The sequence below is a fragment of the Python bivittatus genome, unplaced genomic scaffold (genome assembly GCF_059951505.1).
Source record: "Python bivittatus isolate LINGU-HERP-01145 unplaced genomic scaffold, Pbiv_v1 ctg000200_np1212, whole genome shotgun sequence".
Lineage (NCBI taxonomy): Eukaryota > Metazoa > Chordata > Lepidosauria > Squamata > Pythonidae > Python > Python bivittatus.
Genome location: NW_028277040.1, coordinates 11,769,055 through 11,785,625, shown reverse-complemented (window position 1 = coordinate 11,785,625; position 16,571 = coordinate 11,769,055). Strand labels below are relative to the sequence as shown.

The 16,571-nt window shown below is 39.8% G+C and overlaps 1 pseudogene; it reads left to right on the top strand.

Annotated features, from left to right (window-relative positions):
- The first annotated feature begins 15,013 nt into the window (after nucleotides 1-15,013).
- Nucleotides 15,014-15,673, top strand: LOC148216539 (uncharacterized; annotated as a pseudogene).
- The last annotated feature ends 898 nt before the right edge of the window (nucleotides 15,674-16,571 follow it).

Below are 16,571 nucleotides of genomic sequence, written 5' to 3'. Positions count from 1 at the left end.
GTTTTCCGTTGCTTTGCACCATTTTCGGGCGCGCGCGGTTTCACGCTTACCGGCAACTGCTCCCAACTCCTTTTTGCAAGGCGCCGTCAGCATTTTTCCTCCCACCGGAGTAAGAGTCCCCATTTATCTACTCACGTGAGTTTTCGAACTGTTGGGTTGACAGGAATTTATTGTTATAGCTCTGAATAATAGTATTGCAGCCTCATAAATACCCATAATTTTATTATTCTCCCCCAACCTAGTCCACCCTTATTTTTTGAAGGCCCATCCCATTCTTCTACCTCTGTCTCTGCTTTCTACATATATTGAGCTTACTGAAGCCCTACTTACCGTTGCCCTTCTAGTCTTCTGACCTCATCTTCAACAACTTGGTTGTTTTGGTTTCTTCACAAAATGAAATGTTAAGAGCAGAATGCATTCTAATCCAGCTTCCTCCCATTTGGTGCCCTTGAGATATCTGGATTTCCACTCCCAGAACCTCTCAGCCAGCATGGCCATTGATGAACATTCAAGGGTTTGAAGTCCACCAATCTGAAGGTTCTCAAGATTGGGGAAAGCTTGTCCTTATTATGGCCAAAAGACTGATATTGCAGCATTGGAAAGATAAATGTATGGTGCAATTTATTCAATGGATTGAAGACCTGATTGCACTTGCTACTTATGAGTGGACTGTCTATAGATTTAGACTTTGTATGAACAAGTATAATAAAATATGAGATTCATTATACAAAATACAGTGGTTAAAAAAAATATTAGAAATATAGCCATACTTAAATAATATTAGCATTAGATAAGTATATATAGAATTGTAATTGCTCACTGTTATAATGACATTAACATTTTTCTTCTTCGTTGTATTTTTTTCACTTTTTTGTTAAAGCACTTTTAAAAAATAAATTAAAAAAAAGATTGGGGAAAGCTGATCTAATTTCATTTTGGTCCCATTGAAATCAATGTGAAAAGGTGTAATCACATCTGAATGTATATTCATTCATCGCTTTCAATAAGACCTAAATGGAGTTAGCAATCTGAAGCTAACACATTTTATTTTTATTTCTTGAATAATCATTAGTTTTTATTCCTTCCAGGATACTATGTTGGTATGATAACATCTTGCATTTTTAATTTGGATTAAGTTAAATTTTAAACAGGCTCTCCTAGAAAGTAGAACAGAAGATTTCATCAGTAGTCTAGACTATATGGTAACTGCTGGCTAATTATGGAAGCTGTAGTCTACGAGGCACTAGACTGGGAAAAACTGAGTCAGCTGGTTTATACACAAATTACAAATGCCGTATTCATATAATCCCAGTTTCTTTTCCTTTAATCTGTCTGAATATTGGCAGAACATGATTTTTGCTTATCTATTCCTGGCACGTGTATCTGAGCACACACACACACACACACATCCATTATCTTTTGTTGTTGTTGTTGTTGTTCAACAAGTTCTCTTCCAGTTCCTTAAACTCAAGACGTTGTGGTTTGGACAAGAGATGTTTCTGAGTGATAAACAGCAAGATGGGGAAAATACATAACTATGGTTATTCTTGCAGTCCTGGCAGATCAATTATGGAGGCAGGTGTTTGAAGAGCATTTAATGGAATTGCTTTTAAAAAAGACAGCATTTGCTTCCATTTCGTTCCGTACTATCAAGTGCTACTTTGCTTTTTAAAGTATTGTTGTTTTGGAGGCTTCCAGTACATCTAGTCTTCCTGATGCTAACTCACTTTGGAATATCTTACTTTTTCCTTTTTAGTAACATTTCAGTGATGGAGAAAAAAAAATAGTTAAATCTATATGAGTTCATATTATAACTCCAAAGTTGCATTTCCATTGACACGGTAATTGCAACCAACTTCATTTAAATGTCCAATGTGTCCAATAAACTTAAAAGTTTTTTTTTAATAATGTCATTTTAAGATCATAGGAAATTAATATCTCATTAAGTAAAGTGACCTTCCGCTGTTCTCCCAGGACAAGACATCCAAGCTCATTTTTCCAGAGGCTAACCTGGAATAAATAAATAAATAAATAACCAATATCAATTTTGTCAACTTCCTCTTTGAAAAAGGAGATTATTGATTTAGGAGCCAAAGTTATTTCCTACATAACCTCCATTCATAGTTGAACTTCAGAAGTAAGTACAGCAAAGAAAGAATGGTTGAGTTGCATATGTTCTGGGGTATATAAGATTTGTCATTTAAATTCTGGAAATCTTTCAAAGATTAGTCCTGAACTGATGCTTCTCCTCCTCCTCCTCCTCCTCCTCCTCCTCCTCCTCCTCCTCCTCCTCCTCCTCCTCCTCCTCCTCCTCCTCTGCCTCCGCCGCTGCTGCTGCAGTTCCACTTTACCTAAAAAGCCAGATTTAGCCGCTATTATAAAACTGGGATTATCCCAAGAGGCATATGAGGGGAGGGTCAACAAAGTCCAGATAGCAGGCCTAAGTGCATGATCAAAGCCCCATCGTTTGCATATCAACATCTCATACATGCACAAAGGGGAGTGGCTTTGATTGTATGGTTGCACTTGCCATCTTGCCTCTTTTGACACCTCCTGCAGACTCCCATGATTACCCCATAATGTAAACTTTTCATGGGTAAACAGACCAAAATCATATCTGGGGCCCAATATTTTCCATATATTGCTTGTGGCATTAAGTGCAAGTGTGGGGATTAATCTCCACAGAAACATGGATGACTATACCTGCCAGGATTTCAGTGAGGTCAAGCAATATACCCTCCCAGGGAGGGAGGGTATGCTGCGGATCCTGCCGACAAAGGAATGTCGACTGGCAGGGTCCTGAAAGAGACCCTTCTCTGCCGTGGCCCCCATCCTATGGAATACTCTCACCCCAGAGGTGAGGCAGGCCCCAACTCTCTTGTCCTTCTGGAAAGCAGTCAAGACCTGGCTCTGCCAACTGGCATGGGGCAAAAAAAAGGGCAACCCACCCTGGGGGTGGCTAGCACCTTGAAGATGCTCCCATATGTTAACATCTTACTGACCATCAACATCTTGGAAGATATTATTTGTGTATGTGCTTGGTTTTTATTCTATTTTTATTGTATTTTATATTGTTTTCATTGTATTTTAATATTTATTGCTGTTTTATTGTGAACTGCCCAGAGTCCCTTTTTGTGAGATGGGCGGTATCTAAATTTGAGATATAAATAAAATAAATAAATATCTCTCAAACTGAGCCCAAAGAGGATCTGAACTCAAAGTCCCTTATCCAGCAGTGCTCAGTACATTCCCAAGGATCAGCATGGATGTGTAGAAAGCAAAATCCACCTTTCCTAACAGTCAGCTGTGATTTGCACCAGTAAAGTCTTGCAGGATGTCCTTGCTAAATTAATTTTAATTATTATTTGAAATTATGGTTTGGAGCAGATTTAATGTGGTAGATTTAATTGAGTTTGACATGGGCAAATAAAACACGTTTGTGAATGTTTAGAAAGTTCCACGGTGACTTTTATTTTGGTTGTACTCGATAATTCATTTTAGCAGCTTCTGGACTCAAGACCATCATGATGAAACCAAGTGCCAGGCTTGCTTTTGCCCTTTTTAAAAATTTATCCAGCTCCAGAACCAGGTATACAAAGCAGGTTAAGTGATCTATTATAGATGCTTCCACAAATAAATGACTGAATAATATTGTGGAGAGATCTTGGTTAAAATAAGCAGAGGAAGACAAAGCAATGTTATTTTTAATATCTGGTATCAGAATCCCCTAACAGGGAGAATATCTGGTTTATACCTTCTTGAAGCAAAATTGAGATTTTTCATGGGTTTATAAACATGTGAGGGGACTTTAATTAGCCTGATATCTATCACGGAACCTTCCAGAAAATTCCTAATCTGTATTGTGGCTACTTTTCTTCTTCAGAAGGTGTAGGAAAGCACAATACAATCAATAAATCTTGACTTGATACTTTCCAATACAGAAGTCCTAGTCAGGGATATGGAAAGAGCAGGAACTTTGAAGGAAGTGACCTTGTAATCCTGGAATTCTTGATCTTAAAGGAAACCAAAGCTGAATGCAGTTGAACTAAATTTCTTCGACTTCAGAAAAGCAGATTTCAGTACATGTGGAACAATATAAATTGGACTCCATGTCTGGAGAAACTATTGGAAGAAGTTCAAGACAAATGAGAATTCATAGAAAAAAGGACAACTGCATACAATTCCAATGAGGAAAAGAAATAACAGATGCTAGAAGATGCCAGTGTGGCTACTCAAGCTAAAAAAAAAGCAACAGGATATCAGGGAAAAGTATAGGCCAGAATTGCAGTGACCATGCCAGAATAAACTGAAGTTGGCAAAGGATACTAAGAACCAAAAAGCGGCTTCATATATTTATAATAAAAGGAAGAGAAGAGAACCAATGTATCAGTTGCTCAGTGATATTAAAGATTCAGGGAATCTTTACATTCGGAGAAATTGGATGAGGCTCAGAGAATGGCAACAAAGATGAAGTGGGGAACAGGTTTTATGATGACAAGCTGAAGGAAGTTGGAATGTTTACCCTTGATAAGAAACCCAAATTTAAGCTTCCAGGGCAGATAAGTACACTTGAATATATCCCGAAAAGGATGTTGCCATCTCACTGGTTATTTGGTTTTGTAGTCTATCTATTTATTCTTAGGAATTTTTTCCCCTAACATTTAGCTTGAAATGTCCTCCTCTAACTTAAATCTGTTGTCTGATACCCCTGCCTCTCAGAGGATAAGAGAGCAGATCTCAGCCTTCTTCTCTGTGACATTCATTCAGATACTTGAAGTATACACTGATTACTGAAACAATGGCCAAAGTAACTTGATCTTTCATTGCATTTTTATTTGTTTTCTCTGCCTTGTTTTGTGCTTTTTATCATTGTAAATTCTCAGGAGTCTTTGGATTCTGGTGGTATATAAATAGGAGTTATAAATAAATATTTTTATTTAAATTACATTTATTTAAAATTTAAACAAATTTATCCTGACCCTACTTCTTGGAATGCTTCACTCCTACTGTGCTGCTACAAAACAGTGTAGCTCTCAGTGTTGATGTAATGATTTACCATAACAATTGTTAACATATTGTGAGAAGTGATATATTAGGAAGCAACTGAGCCAATGTGATTGGGAAAATCAATCCTAGGCCAGAATGTGATGGCTTCTTTGAATGCTGAAAAGAACAAAGCAGCAATATGGATTGAGAAAGTCATGTCACACTAAACCCATTTCCTATCCATGTCTGAAGTTTTTGGACCAAGAAGGAGACCTGTCTTTAAGCAAACTTCCCCTATGTGGTGGCCCTTCATTGTAGAAACTAATGTCACGAAGAAAAATCAATTTGCATTTTTCCCCCACCAGTTTTTGTTCACTCTGATGCCTTTTTTAAAATTCTTTCCAGGACAAAGAGAATTTCAGCTAAATTTTCATGGGTGATGTTGATGATCTGGTATTTATGCAATGATGAATTGGCTAAGGAATACATACAAGTCTCCTGTCTTTTGTTGTATAATCATCTTTTGACTGGTCTATAACCTCTCTGGCTCCTCAGACTTCAAATAAATCCTCAACATGAAACATTCTTCTTTTTTTTAAGTAGGAAAGTGTGGGTAGCTATGGCAGCTTCAAAATGATGGCAAGAGGTATGGTAGAAGTAACAATTCCAACAGTAGCATACTTTACCACCCCAAACTATAATTGAAGTTCAAGAACTATCAAGATAAAAGAAAATACAATGAATAAATATATATAACTCAATAATAAAATGCAAAAATAAAAGGGAACTAGACAGTAAAGAAAAGGAATTAAAACTCCCCCCCCCATCTTTAGCATAAGAGAGATAAAGGTAAGGGCATTTAATATATAACAAGAGAGACATCTAAGCTATTAGTCTCCTAATAGCAATGGCACTTGCATAAAACATGTTGAGAGATGTTGTGAACTGTGTCAGCCAACAGAAGGCAATGCTTTTCCTCATTAGTATAGTCCAACCAAGACCACTTGATAATAAAGGTTATCATCAAATTATTAAATCTGCATGCCATGTTATGTAAAAAGGGGCAAAGCAGCAAAACATAACTGATGGATTTAATCTCTTCCATTTGGCAGGACCATATCAAATTATATATTGGGATAGTATTGTATCTATTCTCTGTTAGCTTAGAAGGTGAGGAATTAAATCTTGCCAGGGTGAAGGCTCTTTGGTGTGACATGCTGAAGATGTTCAGTTCTACATCAGTTTGCTCATGCCTTACAGAGATTAAATAATGTCTGAGAGATCATGTTATCTGAGGTCTAGATCATTGCCCCCTTTCCCAGCTTGAACAAAAGTTATCCATGAAGGTCAAAGAAATCAAAGATCTTTTTGTGAAGATCAGTTTAGTCCAGAACCTGAACTGACAAAGCCCCATATGAGCTCCTTAGGAAGAAAGTCCTGATTCCAATCTTAACAAAGAATTGAAAACATTCCAAGGTACTTGGAGAACAGATCTTTTAAATTTTGATTGGACTGTTTTGATAGGTCTTATATCTTTATAAGATAAAATCTGGGATCTATAGAGCAGAAGGCTACTCATTTTGGTTCTAAGTATGTTAATAGCAGAAGGTGTATGATTACCATATCTGCTACTCACAAAATGTAAAATTGCATCTGTAGTCAAATGGGCCTGATCAGTGACAGCTTTCAACTGTTCCTTCCAGGCTACAGATGATTGAAAGACTTATGTTTTCCATAACTGAAACTCTGGAAAACATTGAAATCCACCCCCCAAAATTGGGCAATAATTTTATTTCAGCTCTTTTATATGCTGATGCTTTAGTTATCCTCTGTACAACCCAAGTGGGCCTGAAGATTAGGGTTCAGGTAGAACAAACCAAGGCCATTAAATACCTAGGCATCACCTTTCAATCCTGTAAACACTATACAATGTTAAGCAGCACAAAAATCAAATCAAATATTATTTATCCAAAAGGCAAATGGTGCTCTTCACAAAGTACAGTGGTACCTCGGTTCACGAACGCTCCTGCTGATGAGCAATTCGGTTCACGAACAGCTTTGGCCGCAAAATTTTGCCTCCGTTCACGAACTCCGCATCGGGTTACGAACAGGATCCATGGCCATATTCCCTGCTGACATGTAGTTGTGGCTTCCTGTAGGCGAGATCGCGGTGGCAAACAGATGTCCTGAGAAGCTTTTTGGTGTGCTTGTTAGCATGGCTCCGAAAAAGGTGCAGAGCAAGCTTGGTCAGAATAAAGGTTTGAAGAAAATAACCATTGAATTGAAGAAGGAAATTGTGGAAAAGCACGATCGTGGTATTTGTGTGACTGATCTGGGCTCGGAGTACAAGATGGCGAAGTCGACAATCTCGACTATTTTGAAGAATAAAGATGCCATCAAAGGAGCTGATGTGGCAAAAGGAGTAACGACATTAACCAAGCAGAGGACACAAGTGCTGGAAGAGGTGGAAATACTTTTGTTAGTGTGGCTGAATGAGAAACAGCTGGCAGGTGATAGCGTTAGTGAAGCTATGATCTGTGAAAAAGCCAGGAAATTGCACAGTGATTTACTGCGAAAAAACCCCTCTACAAGCGCAGCAAGTGAAGAATTTAAAGCCAGCAGAGGCTGGTTTGAAAAATTCCGCAAGAGAAGTGGCATCCACAGTGTGGCAAGACATGGTGAAGCTTCCAGTTCTGACAAGGCTGCTGCTGAAGCCTACAAGAAAGAATTTGAGGAATTCATGAAGGCGGAAGGATACGTCGCTCAGCAGGTGTTCAACTGTGATGAAACAGGGCTCTTCTGGAAGAAGATGCCAAAGAGAACCTATATCATGCAGGGGGAAAAGGCACCGCCAGGGCACAAGCCCATGAAGGACAGATTGACCCTTTTGCTGTGTGCGAACGCAAGCGGCGAGCTGAAGATTAAGCCACTACTGGTGTACCATTCCCAGACCCCTTGTGCATTTAAGGAACACAATGTGAACAAGGCCAGACTGCCTGTCATGTGGAAGGCCAATGTGAGAGCTTGGGTCACAAGGCAATTGTTCATGGAATGGCTGCACGAGGTGTTTGCACCCACCGTTAAAAAATATCTTTCTGACAACCAACTGCCTGAAAGGTGCCTTCTTCTGATGGACAATGCCCCGGCATACCCTGCAGCCTTGGTGGATGATATGGACGCTGAGTATGACTTTATAAAGGTCAAGTTCCTCCCCCCCAACACGACACCTCTTCTGCAGCCCATGGACCAGCAAGTGATCTGCAACTTTAAGAAGCTGTACACAAAGGCACTCTTCACCAGGTGATTCAATGTCACTGAAGAAACATCCTTGACCCTGAAAGAATTCTGGAAGAAACATTTCAATGTCCTCCACTGCATCAGCCTCATTGACAAAGCCTGGGAAGATGTCACCTACCGGACCTTAAACTCAGCCTGGAGGAAACTGTGGCCAGAATGTGTCACTGAACGTGACTGTGAAGGGTCTGATGCAGAGGTAGTGAAGGAGATTGTGTCCATGTGCAAGAGTATGGGTCTGGTTGTTGATGGTGCAGACATAGAAGAGCTTGTTGAGGACCATCAGGAGGAGCTGACCACGGCAGAACTTGCAGAACTCCAGAGTGAGCAGCAGAAGGCGCTTGGTGAGGAGCATTCCACTGAGGAAGAGGAAGACAGGGAGGAGGTTAGCAGTGACGTGATTAAATCCATCATGGAAAAATGGAATAAGTGCCAGGATTTCTTTGAGAAGCACCACCCCAACATAACTGTAACGAACAGAGTGCTGAATCTGATGAATGATAACGTGGTCTCTCATTTCCGGAGGGTTATGCAGCACAGGAAAAAACAACTGACTTTAGACAGATTTTTCCCCAGAACTGAGTGTGCAGCTAAGAGACAAAGAAGAGAGGACACCCTTGAAGGAGATCTCCCCGATGTCCTTTTGGAGGGGGACTCTCCCTCCAAACAATAACTGCCTCCCCACCCACCTTCCTGTCCCCCACGCCAGAAGTCGCCTCGAGCAAGGTCAGCGACCTCTCTCTTCATACTGTGCTGTACTGTACTTTGTTTCATGTTTTTGTGGTTTAAAAATAAAATACATATGGTTCAGAACGGATTGACCGTATTTACATTGAACCTTATGGGAAAATTTGATTCGGTTCACGACCAATTCGGTTCGCGATCAGAGTCGCGGAACGAATTAAGTTTGTGAACCGAGGTACCACTGTAATTATTCCTCCTTGAAGTGTTATCAGAATAAGGTAATTTCACAGTTTCTCAAAGATTGACAAAGATTGGTGTCCATCTTTGAGTTCCAGCATTTGGTACTGCACCTGATCAGAGTCTATTCTGTATGTTCAACAACAATCATTCTGGTGATGGTGAGACACAGACTAGAACCTCCTCTGAACATCTCAGCGGGCCAGCCCAGTCATTGGGAGACAGTTGTTGAGAGTCAGGTGGCATACAAGTTTAATTAATTATTATTATTCCCTTTAACCATCTGCTCTTTTATTAAGCAGATGCTTCTGTTACCTGCAATCTTCTTTTCCATATCAGTAATAAGTAGGATGCTGATTAGTTTGGCAACTCTTTTAATTGCGCAAAAGTTAACATTAGCAGAACAAGACCATTATCCAATGAGGTGGGAACTAGTACCACAGTTTAGGAGGTTATGACATCTTCTTGTTTTCCTTTGGAGACATTAGTATCTAGGGATAAAACTATGGTGGATTTATCATTAAAAAGCAACCATATGGGAGTCAGGCTGATGTCATGACTCTGGAAGATGAAAAAGTAGGGAGTGGTGAGAAAGAAATTTCTCTTAACTGGGAACCAGTAACTTATACCAATGGGCTTATATAGCAACTGTATAACAACCAAGTATTTTCCACTGTCCAAACAATTCCTATCATGGAACATTAATTCAAATATTTACATGGAGTCACTGCTGCATGCAAATTAATAACATCAAATAGCAGATATTCTTGCTTATTACAGTTATATAAAAAGAGAATTAGTTTGCTGTTGCGTTCCTTTCTTATTAATTGCCCTATTAGGAATGCAGATCAATGACCATAATGTAAAATTAAAAACACAGAGGATGAAAAAAAAATCAATTCATGTCATGTTGTCCATGGTTTAGTATCTAATTTTTATTTAATAGTGTCAAAATGTTGATAAACAATCTTGCATATTAATTGTACTCATGTAAACTGATATTAACTTGTATGATTTTCATTCTCTTAACTTTGATTTCCCTTTTCAAAATAATGAAAATGGTCAGACAGGATTAGGTTATAGGGTATACAGTGCTAATTGAATTAAATTAGATGAAGCCTCTTTTCTGGCGCGGGGGGGGGGGGGAGTGTAACTGGAGTCCATGGGTGGAAATCATGTGGTCTGCTAGATGTTGCTGAATTTCAATTCCCATTAGCTTTATCCAGCATGAAATTGAAGTCCAGCAGCATTAGGAAGGTCCTGATTTCCCACTTTTGCAGTTGTTTGTTGAATCATTCCTTATTCCTGGAGGGGTGACATATGGCAAATTTATTTCCCCCTCCCCCCATTGCACAAATGTTAAGGTGCTATTATAGAATAAGGGAAGGAAATACCATTCTTACCTGAATGGTCTCTTGCTGATTCAGAACTACTGAAGCATTTGTCATAAACCATGATAATCCTCTTTTTTTCCCCATAAAAAATGAATTTATCTTTTTTGCCATCTCTAAGGATGTGTGCATTGTTGCAAAAACTATAAGTAAGGTTTACTGCCAATGTTAGTAGGGCAGTGCTCCATTCTGTCATTTCTTTGGGTGGATTTAGACAAAAACATAGAAAATATCACCTTTTACATTCACAGACTCTCATAGATGCCTACTGCTAACATAAATGACCCCAAAACCACTCTGTTTTCATTATTTAAAATACATATGTTTCCTTCGTGTGGGATTTAAAAATGCCAATTTTCTTGATGCAAAGCCTCTTTTGAACAAAACTGCTAAGGCCATGCAGAGCTTCCTAGGGGCATTTCACTTAGACCAAGTTTTCACTGACATGCCCTTTGAACTACGCACCTTTTAAATAATGGAGTGCCATCAGACTATGAAAAACAGCTTCTGGGCATTCACAGTATATGTGCAGATGCTGCTTTTCTCAACCTGAAGCCTCGAATTGAAGTGTTACGTCAGAGTGCACTGCCTTCGTGGCATTAAGCAGACACACTTCGCACATCCCTGCTTACTACCAGTCCTTACATTAAACTTTCAGTAGCTCTGCCCCCCCTCCCCAATTGTCTGAGTACGTGTGGAATTTTGATTGGTAAGAGTCAAAAACTAGCAGAATTTGATGGCAGAAGATTGAAACAGATAGCATGTTAGAGAGAGAGAATGAAATGGAGAGACAGAGGCAGAGGTAGAGGTACCGTAAATATGCACAGATGTGTATATGCATACACACGCACATACAAACCTAGGATTGTCGGCTCCTCATTTTAATGGAGCCAAAATGTTGAGAATTGTGGGAACCAGTTTATCTCATCTTGTGTCAGGCCTAGCCCAAGGAACTCCAAGAGACCATGTAAATTCAGTCCTGCAATGTTTATTAGCTACAACCTCTAGCAAGAAACTTTCCAGACTGAAACCCCAGCTCCCAAGTAATGCCAGCCACAACATTGTGAATTCCTTAGGGAGGTGCCAGTCTCATCCTCTTATCTTTCCCTCACGCCTCAGGAGATGAAAGAAAACATTTTTCTCCCTGAGTCTGGCCTTCATAATTCCATTCCATCACATCTTGACTTATAAGGCCCATTATATTTCTTACCTAAACACTCTCTTATTCATAATACCTCACTGGGAGCAAGTATCAAACATTATAATAATACCGTCAGCCCCACTAAGTAGGCCAGATGAGGAATTCAACTCCACAGGCAGGCTAAAACTATTTTTATTGAGATTGGCTATAATAACAGAATCTTGCAAGTCTGATTATGCTACACCTCCTACCCCTTCTTATACTCTAGAGAATTCAGGGAAGTGTCTGTCTGAGCCTCTTCCAAATATTATCTGTCTGTTGTGGACTTAAAATATGTTTTATCCCTCATCACCTTTCAAATGTTTACTCTCCACACCACATAAGGGAAGGTAAGAATGTCTGCCTCCCAGGATGTCAGTTAAAGCAGTTACCCATCAGTACAATAACAACGACAACAAAAACTGAAGGAGTCTGGAAGCATCTTCTCCAGCTAAATAAATAAGAAATAAAATGTGTTAGTCAGAAAAGGTGCCACCAGACTTCTGATCTTTGGCTACCATGGACTAACACAGCTCCTTCATCAGTACAGCATGGATACTTGCATATGGGGATATATTGAACATACAGCTGTATGTTGTTATGAAAACCACAAGTGGTGATCCTGAACACTTGGATGCTTGATTTTAATGCATGACCCATGGACCACTTACCTAGGAGTAAGGCTGCTCACTGCTGCTTGCCTGTGGAGTTGTGCAACATTTTAAGAGGGCTGTGCCAAACTTTCAAAGACCTGCTCGTTTGGGACTGAGTGACAATGCAGATGGAGAAACCTTTCTGAATTGTTGAAGCATCTATGTGTGGAGTGGAGAGGGGAGCTGAACTTGGAAAAAAATGAAGCTGCTTTAACATGTCCCAAAAAGGAGCTTCATATGTGCCTTTGTGCATTCCAAAACACCTTTTTCAAAGAATTTACACCGTTGTACTTTTTAATGCTTCAGTAAGGTTATTAAAGCATCGCTGGTCCATTTCTTTTCCTTCCTTCCTTCCTTCCTTCCTTCCTTCCTTCCTTCCTTCCTTCCTTCCTTCCTTCCTTCCTTCCTTCCTTCCTTCCTTCCTTCCTTCCTTCCTTTCTTTCTTTCTTTCTTTCTTTCTTTCTTTCTTTCTTTCTTTCTTTCTTTCTTTCTTTCTTTTGAGATACTTTTGTGAGGAGGTTTCTGCCTTGATAAAGTATTCACTTAGTAGAGCATATTTAAATGTGCCTAACACTTCTCTGTATCCCTGATTTTGCTACTCTGGGGGCACTTTATCTGGCATCACTTAAAACAAGTAGAATACTCCATATGATTAGGAGTCCTTTTTTCTTGTTTTCAATTTCACCTGGATGAATTAAACTTTCAAATCTACATGAGTGTATGAGCTCTTGTCATCACAATGGAGCAGTAAAAGGGCAGCACGCGCAATCCATCCCTCCTTATGCACACTCAAAGAAAACGACTGATGAAAAGTATGCTTGGCCCTGAGAAGGAGACAATGGCTGGCGAAGCTTCAAAGGGATGCTTTGCTTCAACTAAGCCCTGAAAAAAACCACCTCTCAAAGCTGCTTCATGAAGTAAACTACCTCTCCTGATTATATCGACCTTTCCCATGAGATCCAGCAGAACAGGGGTGTTATGGGTCCTGCCTACTAAGGACTGTCATCTGACAGGACCCAAGCAGAGAGCCTTCTTTGGGCTAGCCCTTTGGAACATCATCCCCCCAGAACTTAGATTGGCCTTGACCCTTCTGGCCTTTCGGAAGGGCTTGAAGACATGGCCATGCCACCACACTTGGGGGTCTGCCTGGCAGTACCAGTGAACCTTTTCAATGGCTATACTGAATGGGATGTATTGCGGTATTCACCACTCACTGGGATCATGTTTATGTTGAACTGAGTTTTCCTGGTAGTTTTAATGTGGTTTTCTATCTGTTGTTTTTTATTTAGGTATTTTTAAATTGTTCTTGTGTTTTTAATTGCTGTCAGCCAACTAGAGTCACATATTCGAGATGGGCAGCTATATAAACTGCATAAACAAACAAACAAACAAACAAATATTTTTCTTTAAAAAAGTGAAATAACACTTGCTGCTTCACCTGACTTGCCTTGGAGTCCCACTCATGTTTTTTCCTACAGAGTTCATACTGTGGGATTAATCTGAAAGAAGTGAAGCCAACTCCTGTAGTGTTGGGCAAGTGCTGCCAGGATGAACCAACTCTGCAGGACTGGGAGAGGTGGCCAGTCTATAGCCTCCTCAAGGTGTACTAAAGTTCTTCAGGCTTGGGTGGTTGGAGCCTCCCAGAGTCATGCATTTGAGATTGGTGGCCATCTGAATCTAATACATACATACATACATACATACATACATACATACATACATACATACTGCGGAAGATCCCAAAGCCTGTCAGCCTGGAAGCCCTTCACCCAGCACAGGGGAAGAGGACAGAGGGGAATGATCTGAAATGGCTTGCAGAAGGAACATCTGGGGAGGAGAGGCAAGGAGCTCCAAGTGCTATAAACAGGGTTGCAGCATCACAACACAAACCATTCCCTTTTTTAATATGGGTTGCGATGTTGCAAGCATGCCTCAAAGGAGCAGAGTTTGTCAGCGGATCTGAAGCAGGCAAAGCAAATCTGGTCTGCAGCACTCCACAGGCCTAAAAGTTGCATTTTTATATCCCACTCTTAGTCTTTGTGAAGAAGACATCGATGATGATGATGATGATGATGATGATGATGATGATGATGATGATGATGAAATAATTCCATTAATGACTATTATTCCAGTCATTAATTAATGACTGGAACAATTCTAGTCATTAGATCTACAGCTGGAATAGTGGACTGGACTCAAGCTGACCTAAAAGCCCTGGATAGGAAGACCAGAAAAATAATGACAACGAATCATGCCCTTCATCCATGCAGCAGTGTTGACAGACTCTACTTATCAAGGAGCATAGGTGGGTGTGGAATGTTGCAAGTACATCAGACAGTCAAAGAAGAAAAAAGGGCATTAGAAGAATATCTGAAGGACAGTGAAGAAGATGTACTGAAGCTAGTACACCATGAAGGCTTATTGAATACCAAAGAGACCAAACTGGCCTATAAGAAAGACCAAATGAAGAATAGAAAAGAGACATGGCAAGGGAAAGTATTACATGGCCAGTATGCACGCGCGCACACACACACACACACACACACACAAAAACGAGCAGGCAAAGCATATAACAACAAGACTTGGCAATGGTGAAGAACAGGGAAGTTGAAGAAAGAGACAGAGGGGTTAATTCTGGATGCACTAGATCAGCCTTAAGAACAAATGTATACAAAGCCAGAATTGAGAAGACAGCAACAGACAGCAAATGCTGCCTCTGCAAAGAAGTTGAAGAAACAGAGGACCACCTAGTTAGCTACTGCAAGAAGACCGCACAGACTGACTACAAACAACGGCGTGACAAAATAGCAGCAATGGTGCTTTGGAATATATGCAAGAAATACCCTTTGCCTAAAAGCAAGAACTGGTGGGACCACAAAACAGGCAAAGTAAAAGAAAACTTTAGAATTCAAACAGACAAGCACCTGCCACATAACACCCCAGACTTAACAATTGTTGATAAGAAAGACAAAGAAGTCTGGATAGTGGACATTGCAATACCTGGAGACAGCAGAATTGAAGAGAAAGAACTGGAGAAAATCACAAAATCTAAAGATCTGCAAATAGAAGTAGAATGACTATGGAAAAAGAAAGCAAAGACAGTACCAATAGTAATAGGTGCCTTAGGTGCAATCCCAAACCATCTGGAGCACCACTTGTAGACCATTGGCATTGACAAAATCACCATCAGTCAATTGCAAAAGGCAGGTTTACTTGGAACAGCTTATATCCTCTGACGATACCTCTAACGCCATCAAACAACAACATCTGCCTATCCCAGTTCCTTGGGAAGGACTTGATAGGCAGATAAAAATGCCAAATCCAGTCTAAACATCTGGCTGACTGTGCAACCAACCATAATACCAAAAATTGATAAGATAACTTATAATAAAATTGTCAAATATTTTAAGAATGTCACAAGTTAACATTTTATTGTGATATTCTGGGTGGATGAGTAGCAGAAAATAAAATCAGAATCTGTTTTTATTTCAGTCCTAAGTTCCATAAATTTTGACTTGTTTAGGACATTGGCATATAATAACAGTTAACAATAGTTTCATCAGCCATGAAAAAAGCAATGGGGGAAATTACTGTGGTTGGTTGTTCCTTGTCCTTTCTATTATCTATATCTAGAATTATCTGCTTTGTAGTTCCCCCCACCCCGAGAAGGTTGGCCCCACACTCTTCTTTTTCGGATTATATTATAGAGCGTTGGAACACTGGAGGTCTGACCAAACTAGGGTAGTAGCAAACAAGGTCCTGCCAATGCTTTATATAGAAAGCTCCATAAGCCTCATCTGACAGAGATCAATGGACATGATTTATGGGAGTTGTGGTACAAAACATCTGGAGGGCAGCAGGTTGTAACCCCAAGAGACTACAGGTGCCTGGATACCATTTTCCTTTCCTATCTCTTTGATTCGATAGGCAATCATGCTAGAAAGAATGTTTTGCTCACAATATCCTTTCCCAATTCCAAAAATCACTTTCAAATTAAATTTTTGTCCTACAACCATTGAAAATCTTAATAGAAACATATCTGGCCTGAGAAATGATATTTCTGCTCCTTAGAAACTTATTACTGGATCAGTTTTGATACATATGCAATTTCTTTGATGAACTATTTATTTGGAATGCTTATACTCT